The 16,173-nt window shown below is 35.4% G+C and overlaps 1 long non-coding RNA gene and 1 pseudogene across 1 annotated transcript in view; both read right to left on the reverse strand.

Annotated features, from left to right (window-relative positions):
• LOC109379427 (uncharacterized) overlaps window positions 1-16,173 on the reverse strand; it is a 25,523-nt gene that overhangs the window by 6,609 nt on the left and 2,741 nt on the right. The window lies entirely within an intron of this gene.
• LOC109379426 (cytosolic 5'-nucleotidase 3A-like) lies at window positions 7,186-8,601 on the reverse strand (annotated as a pseudogene).

A 16,173-nucleotide genomic window follows, 5' to 3' on the forward strand; every position in this document is an offset into this window, starting at 1 on the left:
GGAGGAAGGAAGGAAGGAAAAAACAGAAAGAAAATAATTTTTAGGCAGAAAGATGGTAAAAGAAATTATTTCAGTTATAGATATGTTGTTAGAAAATTATAAGAAAAGACTAAAAAATATATTTTACAGAAAGTGAAAGATCTCAATTAAGTCACCAAAAATTGCCTATAGATTACAAGACCTTTCTAATAACATCAAAGATCAATTGATGCATAATTGTAAAAATTACAAGTATTTAACTTCAGCTTTAGATGAATCATGTGATATGAAATATTGTCTGTTAATACTTGGTATATACGTTTCTCAAAGGACTTACAAAATTATAAAGAAGTCTTAAATCAGAGGTGGGGAAACTGAATTTGAGTGCAGATTCATCAAAGAATTTCAGATATATATATATATATATATATATATTTTTTTTTTTTTTAAATGTGTTTCTAACATGAAACATGGTGGTCCATCTCTAGTAGGTCAAAAATCCAGATTTATTGGAATTTTCAAAAAAGGAGACTGCTGTTTCCCTTCCTGCTTTATTTCACTGTGTGATATATTAAAAATATTTGTGCTCAGTTTTCTGAAGCAGATGAAAAGACTTACTGGTACAGTTGTTTAAAAGTCATGTGGTATATATGCACAAATACTATGAGTCATTGCCAACTTGTGGAACTGTTGAAAGAAACAGAAGACAATGATTCTAGCGATTTTGTCAGTGCTTGTTGCCAGTGCTCATTGATAGTCACAGAAGGGTTTTGAAACTATATTGTTAAGTCCAATTCAAGATTTTCTGGAAATAGAAGGAATACTTGCTAAATTTTCAATAATCAAACACAGAAAATAATGTTGCAATTTACATTTTTCTCACACATATAAAACTATATATGAAAAAACTAAATTGAAAACTCCAAAAAAAGGTTATTTTTACCTAGCCAGACAGGTACAAGAATTTATGTTGAAATTGAAACTCTTCATAACTCAATCAATAATAATTTTACACATTTTTCTAACATGTATCAAAGTGCAGGGGAGTCTGACCATAAAAGCATTTTGTAATTTGATTGCAAAAAGAAAAATCACAAGAAAAATTTGAAGATTGCTTTGTTAATATTGGTAAATTTAGAGTTGCTTTTCAAATTATTCAATACCCTTTTGAACGCAATGTTAATAATATTAAGTTGACACAAGAGAGTATATTTACTTAATGTGAATTAATATAGTTTTGAAACTGATATGCTTTTGCTTGCAAGTCAAATCAATTCTTTAAAAAAGATGAATCATTTTTGTAATCATGGATATAAATAATAAAGAAAAATATTTTTTGGAGCTTAACATATTTATTGGAAAATTTTAAGTATATTTGGAACAACTGGGGCATGTCTACTTTCTGTGAAATACAAATATGAATCATATATTTCCAATGAGAATGTATTGTCTAAATTGGGATATGCTTAAAGTATAAAACACACACCAGATCTTAAATACTTAGTATAAAAAATTTTTAAATATCTCATTAACAATTTTGGTTTTGGATTACATATTCAAATGCTAATATTTTGAGTATATTGTGTAAATATACTATTAAAATTAATTTCACCTGTTTTTTCACTTTTTAATGTGATTAATAGAATATTTTAAATCCACATGTGGTTCACATTATATTTCTAGTGGAGAGCAATGATCTAGATATTAATCCCTTGTTAGTTTTTGATGCTGTAGCTCTTTTCTCCATCTGCTACTTTTTTCTTTTTTTTTTTTTCTGGTATCTTTAGTTGAACAAAAAAAGCCTTAATAATGATGTAGTTAAATCATCAATTTTTCATTTATTATTTGTGCTTATATGGTTTATTAAATTTCACAAAAATATTCTTCATTTTCTTCTACTGGCTCTGTATTTTTACCTTTCTCACTTAGGTTTTTAACCCATCTACAGTCCATCTTCTTATAGTGTAAGGCAAAGAAGTCCAGCTTTTTTTCCAAGTAATGAGCCAGTTTTCCTAATATCAAACAAAGCACTTCTCTCATTTTTTTGTGGTTCCACCTTTATCATATATCAACTTCTCATATACACACAGATCTATTTCTAAACTCTCCATCCTGTTCCATTGGTCTGTCCTTACACCAGAACAATACTGTTTTTTGCTTTGTAATATTCCTTAAAAATTAATAGTTTGAATCACTCATTCCTATGCTGATATCAATTATAAACATCCCACCAAAAGTTTCTATATTTACTATATCAGCTAAAAACATTCCATCCAGTTTCTATATTTTCCCTTTGCTTTATCTTATCAGCTACAGGTTTGGGCCTTTTAACTAATATTTATATATATACTGCCATTGGAACTCCCTTTGACTGCCTTTTCTCTAAGGAGGTTGTTCTCAGTGAGTCTTTTAGAACTGATATAAAGTAAAAATCTGCCTGTTCATTTTAGACAAGAGTTATCTGGCCTCATGAGCTCAATAGACTGGAAAATACATGAACCACATAACCAGGAACCCAGTAAACTAACACTCTCAATATAAGACTTGCTTTGGGGCTTGACCAATAATGAATGGCTATGGATCTGTAGGGGCACCCTCCAGACTCCACTGCTCCAAGCAGTGCCACCTGCTGTTTAAACTGTGGTTCCAAAAGTCAGTGAAAACAATCTATAACAAACAAGTAAATTCAAAATTATTTCATTCACTGATAGACCATTCTGCGGGATGCAGCAGCCAGGGTTCAATGATTCCTTAATAGAGAATCTTCTATATGCTGGAAACTGGAGTTTCAAAGACAAATAAAATGCATTTTATTTATACCTTGCTTCTTTCTGCAGAGAGATCTTAAAGAAGACAAAGTGAATAAAATAAGCTTCCCCTCAAGGATTTCACCATTTAGCAAGGAAAATATACATCAAAACTGTTACCATAATACAAAGGAAAAATATTATAATACGGCGATCACTAACAAAGTAAGGCACAACTAATACATAAAGGGAAGAGATGAAAGTGTCACATTTGATCTGGGGATTGAAAAATAAATTGCTAATTGTGGTTTACTTTTGTCTGAATCTTTATGGTAGACATGAAGTTAGGAGATTTTTTTTTAATATTTTTTCCTCCTGTACTTGGTAGAGAATAGGGGTTAAGGATGAAAATTACGGCAAGGTAAGAGCATGAGATACACAAATAGAAAAAAGAGGGAAGAAAGGGAGAGGAAAAAACCTGGGAGCAATTTTTGGTTTTGGGGTAAGTTTGTTAAATACGTTGCAGAACCTTACCCTGAAGGAGTCTAAGCAATGGTTTGAGAACTGGTACAATGCTGAAAAATGCATATAGGGCACAGGCAAGGTGGGCAGGATGGGAACTGTGGTTGAATGGCCAAGGCTTTAAGCATTTTTAAATGCTTTGGAGAGGAGAATACACACACAAACACACAGTCTAGACAAAGCAAAAAGTTCCTCAGGATTCATGGCAGTCCCTATTCTGAGTTCATTTCAGTTTAACTACATATTTGTTAGATACATACTCTGTGTGCTATACCTGTGCTTAGGAAGGATACAAAGATAAGGCACAGTCCCCACCTGATATATTTCACAATCCTGTACGTGCAGAGGGAGAAATAAGTGCATTATAGTGTTAATATAAGATTGAAGATATCACATGGGAAGAAGAGGTAAAAATGAAGTATGAGAGAAAGAATTTGAAGGAGAACTTGCATCTTGTTGAGTGGAGAAAGTTAGAAGCACCAACACTAGGGATGTGGTATTGGAAGTATGCCTTGAGACACTGATAGGATTTCCAAAGACAGAAGTAATTCAGGAAGAGGAAACAGCATAACAATAGCACAGAGGTGGGAAATGGAGCGTATATCCAGGAAGGCAGGGTGTGACCTTATTAGGAGGATCTCAAATGCCAGACTAAGGAGTCTGTGTTTAATAGTAGATACTGGGAATCACTTAAGGTTTCTGAATGAGAGAGTTACTTGGTTAAAAACAGTGTTTTAAAGAAAATGAGTGTGTCAGAGTTTTGGAGGACGTTGCTGCTCAAAGACTGCTCAAAACTGTGCTTCACCTGGGAGCCTATAAGAAATGCAAAATCTCAGCCACCTCCCTCCCCGCATCCCCTCCGGCCCTGCTTCCTGAGCCACTGAATCTAAACCTACAGAGCAGCAAGAGCCCCCACATAATCCCTGTGCTCATGAAACTTGGAGAAGCACCTGTATAGAACATGGTGGAAGAGGGAGATTAGATTTTAGGAGACCAGTTGGAGGACTAGGCCAAAGAGAGACGAACAAAGATGGCAGCAGTAGAGACACCAAGACCAATCAGGTTGGCCAGAAAGTAAACGGTCATGAATGACACAGAGCTTTCAGGCTGGAGGGTGATGACATATTTCTGCCTCACTCATTTTCCCAATAGATGAATCTTCTTCCCTTATTCATTAAAGTCATTGTTTTCTTTTCATACATTTTTATTCCATTTTTCCCTTATATTCATTAGCAAGCACTGCTTCTCCTTGTGCTCAGAGGCCATAAAACAAATGAGAAATTTTCTTGAGCCTCGTTCTTCAGGGTCGCGGATTGTAACACTGCCGTGCCACATGCTGGAGTAAAGAAATCACATAAAGCGATTAGAAGGGAGAAAGAAGTGAAAATATCTTCTCTTGTGTTAGGGTTTTCCTCCCTTCTGAGTTTAACACAAATCAAACAGGTGTGTACTCAAAGCGTGCAAGGGTGTCTTCATCAGTTTTTAATCATCAGCTTCAAGAAAATTCCGATCTCTCAGAAAGGGGGAAAAATAAACAGCTGAGCAGTGTGACTCATTTACACTTCAAATATACTTTGAATTGGTTATTCCTCAATTAATCAAATAGCTGGTGTCTCCCTAAAGTAGTATAAAGTGACACGCTGTGTGAAATCAATTTCTCTTCCCCAAATCATTAAATCCTATAGCCTGTGACTACATCCCTGCTAATTCGGGTACCAGTCCTTTCATCCTCCATTAACTTTGGCACGCCTAACAGGCTGTCAAGAATAATTTCCCAGGACGTAAATAATTCAGAAATTAAAAATTAATAAATAATAACAGAGAACTACTGGGAAACAGGCTGGGTCAATTAGTGCACTCTGCATTCTGTTTCTTCACAGCGGGGGAGGGCAGCCACATTCGTTACTTGAATCTTTCCTTCGATTCTGAGGTCTGATTTACAGCTCTTCATTACTAGATCCAGTCAGACACAATTACCTCCATCACTATCTCAGTTCCTAACTTCAAAGAAACGAACATTTTCTTGTCTGCTTTTTTTCTCCTTGCAGCAGGCTCAGCTTGACATCCCTGGAATTTCTTCCACGCAGACTAATTAATAAGTCTTCGACTTATCATATTCACTTCTCTTCTTTGATGTGCTACCTTAGTCAATCATGCCATTTAATTAGAATTTCAATGATAACTTTACTTATCTTGTGGCTAGATATAAATTAAAATAACGGGATTTTAATTCTCTTTTGCATGGGGTTATGACATTTTGGAAGAAAAAGTTTCAACACAAACATAACATTATGTACTTTCTATGTAGGGGTGGAGGAGCATTCTGCAAAATTATTTTCCTCTTGCTACAAAATAGTATTGCTATTCAGCAAGCAATAATAGAAATGCACTGGATTTTCCTATAGCATTAGCTCACTAAGGCCTTCACAGAAAAAAAAAAGTCTTGATTTGCATAAATAATTGGAACAAGGCACAGGCCATATTGCCAGCAAAGGCAGTAGCTATGTTTTGAAGAAAAAAGTATCTCCAGAAAGTCGAGGCTTTGATATATCAACCCTTTTAACTCTTTTTGCCCTTTTCTGTCAATCCATGCTCTTTTCCATTTTGGTAAATTCCATGGTGGTTTTATTAGGTTTCTTACAAAAAACACCACAAGAAAATAAAAAAGATTCTCCCAAGAACACAGCAAGCATTAGGAAAACACAGGCTGTGACACTGATGGGCAGAACTGGTTAAGAAGGGAGAGCAGAAAGCAGTGTTTCCTTTCTAGAAAACAATATCTATGAAGCTTCCACTGTTTGCCAGCCACAACCACAAGCGTCACCTCCATTAATTCTCCCAGCATACCTTTAATATAGGATTATTATCCCCATGTTACAGATAAGGCAACAGTCTCAGCAAGGTTAACTTGCTTTCCTAAGGTCACAAAGGAAACACATGAAGAGGAAGAACAAGAGAAGGCATGGAAGAAGAGTTTAAGCCTTTTAGCATAGCATTTAAAGTCTTCTATGATCTGGCTTCAAACGGTCTGCCAAAGTCATGTTCCTTCTACTCTGTTATATAAACTCATCCAAAATGTATCTGCAGAAATTATCCACTGCCAGATTTTAGAATAATATAGACCTTATCAATACATGGTTGATGATTGCTTTAATGTTTATAGATTGGCTAAAATTTAGTCATCGTAGTTATAAATAGTAATCTCAATCATCATAACTCTATTATTTTTTAGAACTAAAAAGGCTTTTAATTTCATGTGTATTATCAGTACGTCAATAGAGAATATTTTATAATGATTAGTGACATGTGGATACCAAGATTTTTTCAAACACCAAGTGCCAGTATTTTCTGGTAAATATCAATTTTCCCAAAACAAAATAACCAACGTAACATAATTTCAGGAGACAGTGATACCATCAGCATAATTCACCCAAATTTAAAAAATGGCAATACTGGGCCGGCCGAGTGGCGCGATGGTTAAGAACTCGCTTGGGATGCCAGAGGGCCCCGGTTCGGATCCCACATATGAGGGCCAGTGACACTGCCCTCCACAGCTAAGATGCTGAACAACAGCTCAACCTGGAGCTGGGCTGCCATGAGTCGCCGGCGACGGCGTGGGCTGCAGTCCCTGTGGCAGTGGATTGCCATGGGCTACCGTGTGTGGCCAGCAGCCAGCGTGAGCGGCCAGCAGCCGCAGTGAGCGGCCGTCCAGAAGCCGGCGACTGATCTGCCTCGCCAGAGAAGAGCGCAATGATGGTGCCAACTTGGGCCAGTGAAGCAACGTCCTCCACAACTAGACTGAAGAACAAAACGACAGCAACTTGTCTGTTCCCCTTTCCCCAATTCCCCAGCACTGTTCCCATCCCCCCAATTTCCCAATAAAAATCTTTAAAAAAAAATAAAATAAAAAATGGCAATACTTAAAAATCATGCACATCAAATTTTCCCCGTGTAAAAAGTCTCCTCAAAAACTTCATAATATTAAACTATAAAATTCACTCTAGAAATGTAGGAAGTTATTTTTCAAATTCTGACTTTAAGGTTTTTTTTTTAATATTAAAAAATATGGTGAGGAGTGTGTTGAGAGAGGTGTAGAAAAAGGAGCTTCCAGTTGATGAGTTCAACATGCCTGAAAATACTTCAGTAATGTAGTGAAAAAACTTCAAGAGCAAGAATATATTATAAATGAAAGTCTTTCAGCAGGATGAATGCATGAGAAGTCTTGCATCAATTGCACCCACAGGAGAGATGTCTTCTTGAAGAATGCTGGTTTACAGACTCTTCTGTAAGGTAGATTTGGCTACCTCCAATGATTCATCTTTTACCAGAAAGAGTCCATGCACCTTTCTAAAAGCCCGTCACTCTATCATTTAGATATCCAATTTTCAGAATGTGTTCAACATTTGCTACTCCATCTGCCATTCCTAAGTCTCTTTGGGAGTCTCCCAGCAGAATTATGTTTCTATTATATTTTAGTTGATTGAAATATTCTGTGTTCGTCAAGGCATCATCATGTTTGTTAAATACATGAATGTGTTCTCCTTTAAATCCTTTGAGCACCCCATTGTCATCAAAATCCATGAAGTTGGACACTGCTTTGACATTTGGATAACAAACACCAGCTTGATGAATAATCTCCTCTAGTTTATCACTGATACCAGCTGAAAATATGAATACGGGGATACCATGTTGTTGGAGTTTACCAAAGGCATTCTCATATCCTTCCTTGAGCATAATGTCAGATTCTGCCTGCTCAACAAGCAAACCATGTGATTTAGTGTACCACTCTACCACATAAGGGTACTTCTCTTCCACAGTAAGAAGAGGATCAATTTCAATAGCATAATATTCTTCCTTTACTTGCAGTAACTTTTTTCCACATTCATCTGAAACCAACTTAAGGTTTTGTCAATGACATTATGACATGTTGCACATCGTTTCCCTTGGCAGGAAATTCTACTCAGTGTCATATCCAACTCTGTTATTATCTGAAGTTTGACAGCTCCTCCTTTGATAAGACCACAGGTAATTTCTTCTCTTGTAGGGTTCTTGATACAAATTGAAATTTTCTGGAATCCTAGCATCATTTTCACACGTGCAGCAGAATCTTGATTAGTTATTTCTTGGTTATCCAATCTTCTTTAAGGTACTCTTAGTTCTTCTGTCCTTGAATTTGTCCTAGACGACAGAATAGGTGGTAAGCAATATCCAAAGATGTAGGGCTTGGGTATAGGCATCTCAGTGATCTTGGTCTTCCACTCCATCTTCCTCTTCAAAGTGAATATGTACGGGGCCAGCACATGCTGGCATTCACTACCTCGCCCACCCTGGCCACCACCACTTGGTCCATGGATGGAGCCTCATGTACCTCCTGAGCTGAAAAGAAGTCATAAATACATTATTTTTAAATAACAAACAGAAAATCATATGTTATACTATACTACAAGGCCTGACAACTAAGTTTTAGAACATAAGTTTTAGAATAAGAAATTAAGCTGTTCTCACATTTTCTTGTACTATTTTTCCCCAGGAATAAAATGATTAGCTTGTTTGTTGCTTAAAAAAGAAAAGTTACTAACAAGAGGAACATCAATGGGAATTACACACAATTATTCTATCTTTGATCTCTCAATCTTTTCTCTCCTCTATTCTCAATAACAATGCCCAGTTAAGACTACAAGCAGAGGTTATAGTGACCAGTAGAAACTTATTTCATTAGTGAAACATGAAACCGCTGCAGTAATGCCATTTTGAAACTAACCTTTCAGGGATTTAATACAGTTGTTCTTTAACAATAGAACTTGGTTCATTTGCTACTTAAGACATGATTATTTAAACTAAAGTTAATTGGTTTCCTCACTTCCCTTTAGGGCTTTAGGCTCAGAACATTTCTATTAGAAAAATCTAATTTGTCTCAAATTCCCATTTCTAAATATTAGAATGGTTAAAATGCTCTGATATTTTAACTCTTTGTAGCAAAAATTATCTTTATATTTCAGCTCATACTGGCAAATCAATTAAAGATGCAGGTGGCACATTTAGGAAAGGGCTCAACAGTAGTTCACGAGATGGAGCTTTGGTGGAAGGTTAGCAAGCAGCCCGTCTCTATGAGGGCCTCTCAGGAGTTGAGAAGTTAGGCCACTCCTGCTACTTTTCTTGAGGTTTCCAGTATAAACTTAAATATGTAGTCATATTTTAAATGTTGAACCAAGTAAAGCTTTTAATACACAAAATGCAGTGCAACATATAACTGGGCTATTCACAAATGATCACGGGATTAATACAATGCTTTAATTCATGGAGCACAACAGGCTGTGACACCCACTACGGGAATAAAGTGTACAAGTTCTGCAATGAAAATCTTCCAATCTATTTCCTATATTTCAATGACTTTAAATATAATCTCATCTAGAAATAAGGTTAAAATTCTTTTTTTTTAAATTTTATTGTTAGTTTCAGGTGTACAGGACAATGCAATAGTTATCCTTTTCACCCCTCACAAAGTAACAACCCCCCTCCCCCCATGTACTACCCTCCCACCCCCAATATCATGCTTATCTATTACAATTCCATTGACTCCATTCCCACTGTCTACTCCATGTCCCATGACAATATGTATATATAACTATAGTTGACATACATTATTATTCAACATCAGCTTCAGATATACAGTGCGGTGGTCAGGCCTCTACACCGACTATGAAGTGGTCTCCCTAACAAGACATGAGTTAAGGTTAAAATTCTTAACTTCAAGCTCTTTTTGTATAGGAGGCTCAATTCCAAAGGCGCCCTCTCACCATTCCTTGATAGGCTCCAATCTCATTCATTCACTTTAAATTTTGTTCTGTGTTTAAGTGCTCCCTATGTGCCAGGCACTGCTATAGGCATTGAAAATATATCAAAGTAATTTTTTTAAAAGGACAAAACTCCCTATCTTGTGGAGGATACTTCTATTGGAGATAAACAACATATAATAAACATAATAAATAGATAGTATATTAGAAAGCGTAAGTGCAGGGAAAAAAATAGAACAGGGTGTGGGGGACTAGCAGTTCCAATGAAGGATAGAAATGTGCAATTTAAGCTGGATCGTTAGGATGGACCTCATTTAAAAAGTGACCTTGAGCAAAGAAGTGTGGGAAGTGAGAGTAGGCCATGCAGATATCTGGGGAACACCTGATGCCTTTGTGCATGTTAGAAAAGGTGCCCCCACCTACCCCCAAATATTACTGATTACATTAATTGATCTGAGGAGAAAATTTAAATCATCATAATAGAAACTGAAAAGGAAATTAACAAGTTCAACACACATTCCTAACAAGGTAGAAAAAAAATTAATAGTTTCCAATGTCTATTTTTTTATTGAGGTATAACTGACATACAACATTATAAGAGTTTCAGGTGTACAACATAATGATTCAATATTTGTGTATATTGTGAAATGATCAACACAATAAGTCCACTTAACATTCAATACCATACATAGTTACATAATTTTCCTTCCTGGTGATGACATCTTTTAAAATTTATTCTCTTAGTAACTTTCAAGTATGCAATACAGTATTATTAATTATAGTTGCCATGCTGTATATTACATCCCCATGCCTTATTTTATAAATAGAATTTTGTACCTTTTGACCCCCTTCACCCCTTTCCCCACACCTCTGGCAACCACTGAACTGTTCTCAATATCTGTGAGCTTGTTTTTTTTAGATTTCACATGTATGTGAGGTCATGCAGTATTTGTCTTTCTCTGTCTGACTTATTTCACTCAGCATACTGCTCTCAGGGTCCATCCATGTTGCTGCAAATGGCAAGATTCTATTCTTTTTTATGGCTGAATATATGTAGTGTATCACAATTTCTTTATCCATTCATCCATCAATGGACACTTAGGTGGTTTCCATAACTTGGCTATTATAAATAATGATGCATGAACATGGGGGTGCATATATCTTTTTAAATTTGTGTTTTCATTTTCTTTGAATAAATACAGCAGGTCCTCAAATAATGTCATCTCATTCAACATCATTTCATTATATTGTTGATGAGATGCTGTAGGAACTTAACTCTTTTGTTCATATCAATTAGCCTATGGTAAAATTGGTTTTGTTATGCATTGTTTCATTGTAGTTCCAATAATTTATTAATAACATTAAGCGAAGACTTACTGTACATAGAAGTGGAATTGCTGGGTCATAAGATAGTTCAATTTTTAATTTTTTGAGAAACCTCCATACTGTTTTTCATAGTGGCTGCACCAATGTACATTCCCACCAACACTGTACAAAGAAAGGTTCCATTTTTTCTACATCCTCGCTAACATTGTTATTTCTTTCTGATAATAGCCATTCTAACAGGTATGAGGTGATATCTCATTGTGGTTTTAATTTGCATTTCCCTGGTGACTATTTTTTCATGTACCTGTGGGCTATCTGTATGTCTTCTTTGAAAATATGTCTATGCAGATCCTCTGCCCATTTTTTAATTGGGCTGTTTGTTTTTTTTACTATTGAGTTGTATGAGTTCTTCATATATTTTAAATATTAACCCCTCATCAGATATATGATTTGCAAATATTTTCTCTCATTCAGTAGCTGGCCTTTTCATTTTGTTGATGGTTTTCTTGCTGTGCAGAAACTTTAGTTTGATGTAGTCTTACTTGTTTGGTTTTGCTTTTGTTGACTTTGATTTTGGTGTCAAATCCAAAAAATTATTGCCAAGACTGATATCAAGGTGCTTACTGCCTATGTTTTCTTCTAGGGGCTTCATGGTTTCAGCTCTTACATTCAAGTCTTTAATCCACTTTGAGTTATTTTTTACGTATGGTTTGAGATGGCGATCCAGTTTCATTCTTTTGTATGTTGTTGTCCAGTTTTCCCAACACCATTTATTGAAGAGACTATCCTTTCCCCATTCTATATTCTTGGCTCGTTTGTAGTAAATTAAGTGACCGTATTCACATCGTTTATTCCTGAGCTCTCTATTCTGTTCTATTGATCTATGTTATGCCAATACTATTTTGATTACTATAGCTTTGTAATATAGTTTAAAATCAGAGACTGTGATGCCTCAAGCTTTGTTCTTCTTTCTCAAGATCATTTTGGCTGTTCAGGATTTTTTGTGGTTTCATACAAATTTTAGAATTGTTTGTTTTATTTTTGTGAAAAATGCTATTGCAATTTTTATAGGTATTGCACTCAAACTGTAGACTGCATTGGGTGGTGTGGCTATTTTAACAATATTAATTCTTCTAATCCATAGCATGGACTGTCTTTCCACTATTTATGTCTTCTTCGATTTATTTCATCAATGTCTTATAATTTTCAGTGTACCAATTGCTATTTTTTTAACACATGACTTAGTGGAGAAACACCAGATGCTTTTGTTCTAGTCAGGAACAAGGCAGAAATGCCCATTAGCTACACTATTATTTAATATTGAGTTTGAAGTATCAGCCAATGGAATTTTACAAGAGGTATAAGAAATATAAAAGAAGAGGTAATATACCTGGAAAGTCCCCCCAAATTAACAAAAAATTAAATATCAATAATAAGAGAATTCAGTAAGGTAGCAGGATCTAAATTAATAAACAAAAATTCATAGCCTTCAATAAAAAAAACAATTAAATGGAGTGATGGAAAAGAAGATGTTATTTGTATTAGCAACAAAGCAGATAAAATACTTAGAAACAAACTTAATAAGAAATGTACAAAACCTATATGAATAAAACTTTTTAAATGGAGATGAATAAATAAAAGGATATCACATGTTCTTGGATAAGATGACTCAACATCATGAAGAGGTGAATTCTCCCCAAGTTAATATATAAATTTAACACAACAAAAAAAATGCCAAGTTTTTGTCTGAAAGTAAACAAGCTGATCCTAAAATTTGAGTGTGAGTAGATAAGCAAATCCTAATATAATTTTTAATTATTCATGTAAAATATCTTGAAATCTGTAAAAAGCAAACAAGCACACAAGTAGACAGGACAACAAAAACCAAGTAAAATATCAGACAATACAAAGACATACTCAAGGAATTCAGATAATGGAGCCATTAGTCACAAAACATCAAAATAAGTATGCTAAATATACTCAATCACTCGAGGAAATAAAAGTCAAGACTAAAAATTTCAGCACTGAAAGAGAAGGATAAAAAGAGAAACAAATGGAAAGCTTAGAACTGAAAAACACAATAACTGAAGTTTATCCATTGGTTGTGTTTAATAGTACATTAAATATACAGTTGCCATGTGTGAGAAGTCCACACTCCATGGAGAGGCCATGTATAGATGCTCTGTTTAACAATCTTAGGCTGAGCCTAGCCTTCAAGGTATCCCAACCCAGGCATTAAATTAAAAAAGCATTCAGATGATTCCAGCCTATAGCTGTTCAAGTCACCTCTAGCTGAGGCACCAGTCATCATATAACAAGGACAAACCATTCCCACTCGGCCCTGTACGTATTCCTTACACATGGAATCCATGAGCATAATAGAATGATTGTTATTTTATGCCACTGAGTTTGAGACAGTTTGTTATAGAGCAACTGATAACCAGAAGACACACTTGGAAATCAGTGATAAGGAGACAGTGTGTTACTGGAGTCCCAGACAAAGAAAAGAGAATAGGGCAGAAGCAACATTTAAACAGATAATGGCTGAGAATTTTCTAAAACTCATGAAAGATATCAAGATACAGACATGAAAGACCCTAAGAACCCCACAGAATAAATAACAACACTTAAGCACATTATAGTAAAATTAATGGAAACTGAGAAAATGTTGCAAAAGCCAGATGGGAGGGAAAAAAGACAAATTCCCTTCAAAAAAACAAAAATAAGAACAAGAATAATTTAACTTCTCAACAGACCACAGAAGTCAAAAAACAATACAGTGGTATTTTCAAAGTATTGAAAGAAAAAATAACCACCAACCTTGAATTCTATATTTAGCACAGCAGAAACTGTTGGTGTCCCATATCACATTCCTTCAGCCCAATTCTAATGTTGGATTCATTTGTGGTCAACAGATTGGTAACCTCAATTACATCTTCAAAACCCCTTTTGCCATGTAATATACCATGTAATATAATTACAAGAGTATCACCATGGGACAGAAGTCCTGGAGGCCATCTTAGAATTCTTAGCCTTCTGCCTATCACACATATTCTATGACCCATCAATTCCACTTCTAGGTATACAGCCAACTGAAATGTGCACATTATTTTTCCCAAAATACATATTCTACAATGTGTATAGCAGCACGAGTCATAATAGTTGAAATTTGGAAACTACCTAGTGTCCCTCAAGAGAACAGTGGTTTGTTTGCTCAGTGGAAATCTACATAGCAGTAAGGAAAAAAAAATAATATAAATAAATCTTACAAACATAAGGTTCAGAAAAAAAAAAGCCAGATACAAAGAATACTGTTCATTTATGTGAAGCACAAAAATTAACAAAACTTATCTATGGGTAGAAGTCAGAATAGCAGTTACCCTTGGCAAAGGGGGAAGACAATGGACGGAAGCACAACGTGGGCCACTAGGAGGGCTGATAATATTGTGTCTTAATCTAGGTGTGTTAAATGTATGAAAATTTGTGTTTTGATCTAGGTGTGTTCAACTTGAGCTGGATATGTATTCTATGTGTGAAGATTTTGTTTTTGTTTTGTTTTGTTTTTTTAAGCTGAGTCTGTTGGCAGCTCAGCGGCAACTCAGCTCAGGCCGGGAATTGAACTAGTGTTGCTCAGAACTCGCACTCTTGAGTGAGCTCTTAACCAACTGAGCCACTCGGCGGGCCCTTCTATTTGTGAAGATTGTAAATTACTTCTTCAAATGAATCTTAGAAAATCCCAAATAATCTCCATATAAATTACTAGAAATAATAGAAGAATTTATCAAGATGGTTGAAAGTAAAATTAATATACAATTGCATTTCTACATACCAGCAACAAAAACTAGAATAGTTTTAAGTATAAATATAAATAAAAATATATAGTTTTAAACACCGTTCATGATAGAATCAGAAAATGTCAAGTATCCAGAAATTAATCTAACAAAAGGCATGCAAATCACTATAGAAAAATTATAAAACTTTACTAAGAGATATTAAAGAGGACTTAAATGTATGGAGAGCTATACTATATTTATACTTAAGAAAATGTCATATTATAATAGCATAAATTCTCTAATTGATCCATAGATCCAATGCAAATGCAAACAAAATTCAAATTGGCTGACTCTAAAATGCATCCGGAAAAGAAAAAGGTCAAGAATTTCCCTTTTGAAAAAAGAAGGAAAGGTAGTGCATATTTGCCCTTCCGGCAGCTAGGATTTACTAAAGAATTCAGAGTGTGTAACTGATAAAGAAAAACTGATAAAGAAAAAACAAAGTGACCAGTGGGTAGACTAGAGAACCAGAAACAGACCAACACATACATGTAACCCTGGTATATGACAGAAGTAACATAGCAGATTGGCAAGGAAAGGAGAGACTATTCAGCAAATGAAGTTGGAAAAAAATAAGGTTGTACATATGGAAAAAAAGAAAATTATATCCCTAACTCACTCTATATATAAAAATCAACTCTACATGAGTCAATAACAAGACTTTACATAATTAGAAAATATAGGTGAATATCTTATAGACCTTAGAGTAGAAAAGGGTATTAAAAACAAGATATAAAAAGCACAATTCTGGGTCGGCCGAGTGGCACGTTGGTTAAGAGCTGGCTTGGGATGCCAGCTCTGAGCAGCAGGTTAGGATCCCACATATGAGGGCCAGTGACACTGCCCTCTACAGCTAAGATGCTGAACAACAGCTCAACCTGGAGCTGGGCTGCCGGGAGTTGCCACCAACGGCAGGTGGGTTGCCATGGGCTACCGTGTGTAGCCAGCAGCCAGCGTGAGCGGCCAGCAGCC

The sequence above is a fragment of the Hipposideros armiger genome, unplaced genomic scaffold (assembly GCF_001890085.2).
Source record: "Hipposideros armiger isolate ML-2016 unplaced genomic scaffold, ASM189008v1 scaffold_26, whole genome shotgun sequence".
NCBI classification, from domain to species: Eukaryota; Metazoa; Chordata; class Mammalia; order Chiroptera; family Hipposideridae; genus Hipposideros; species Hipposideros armiger.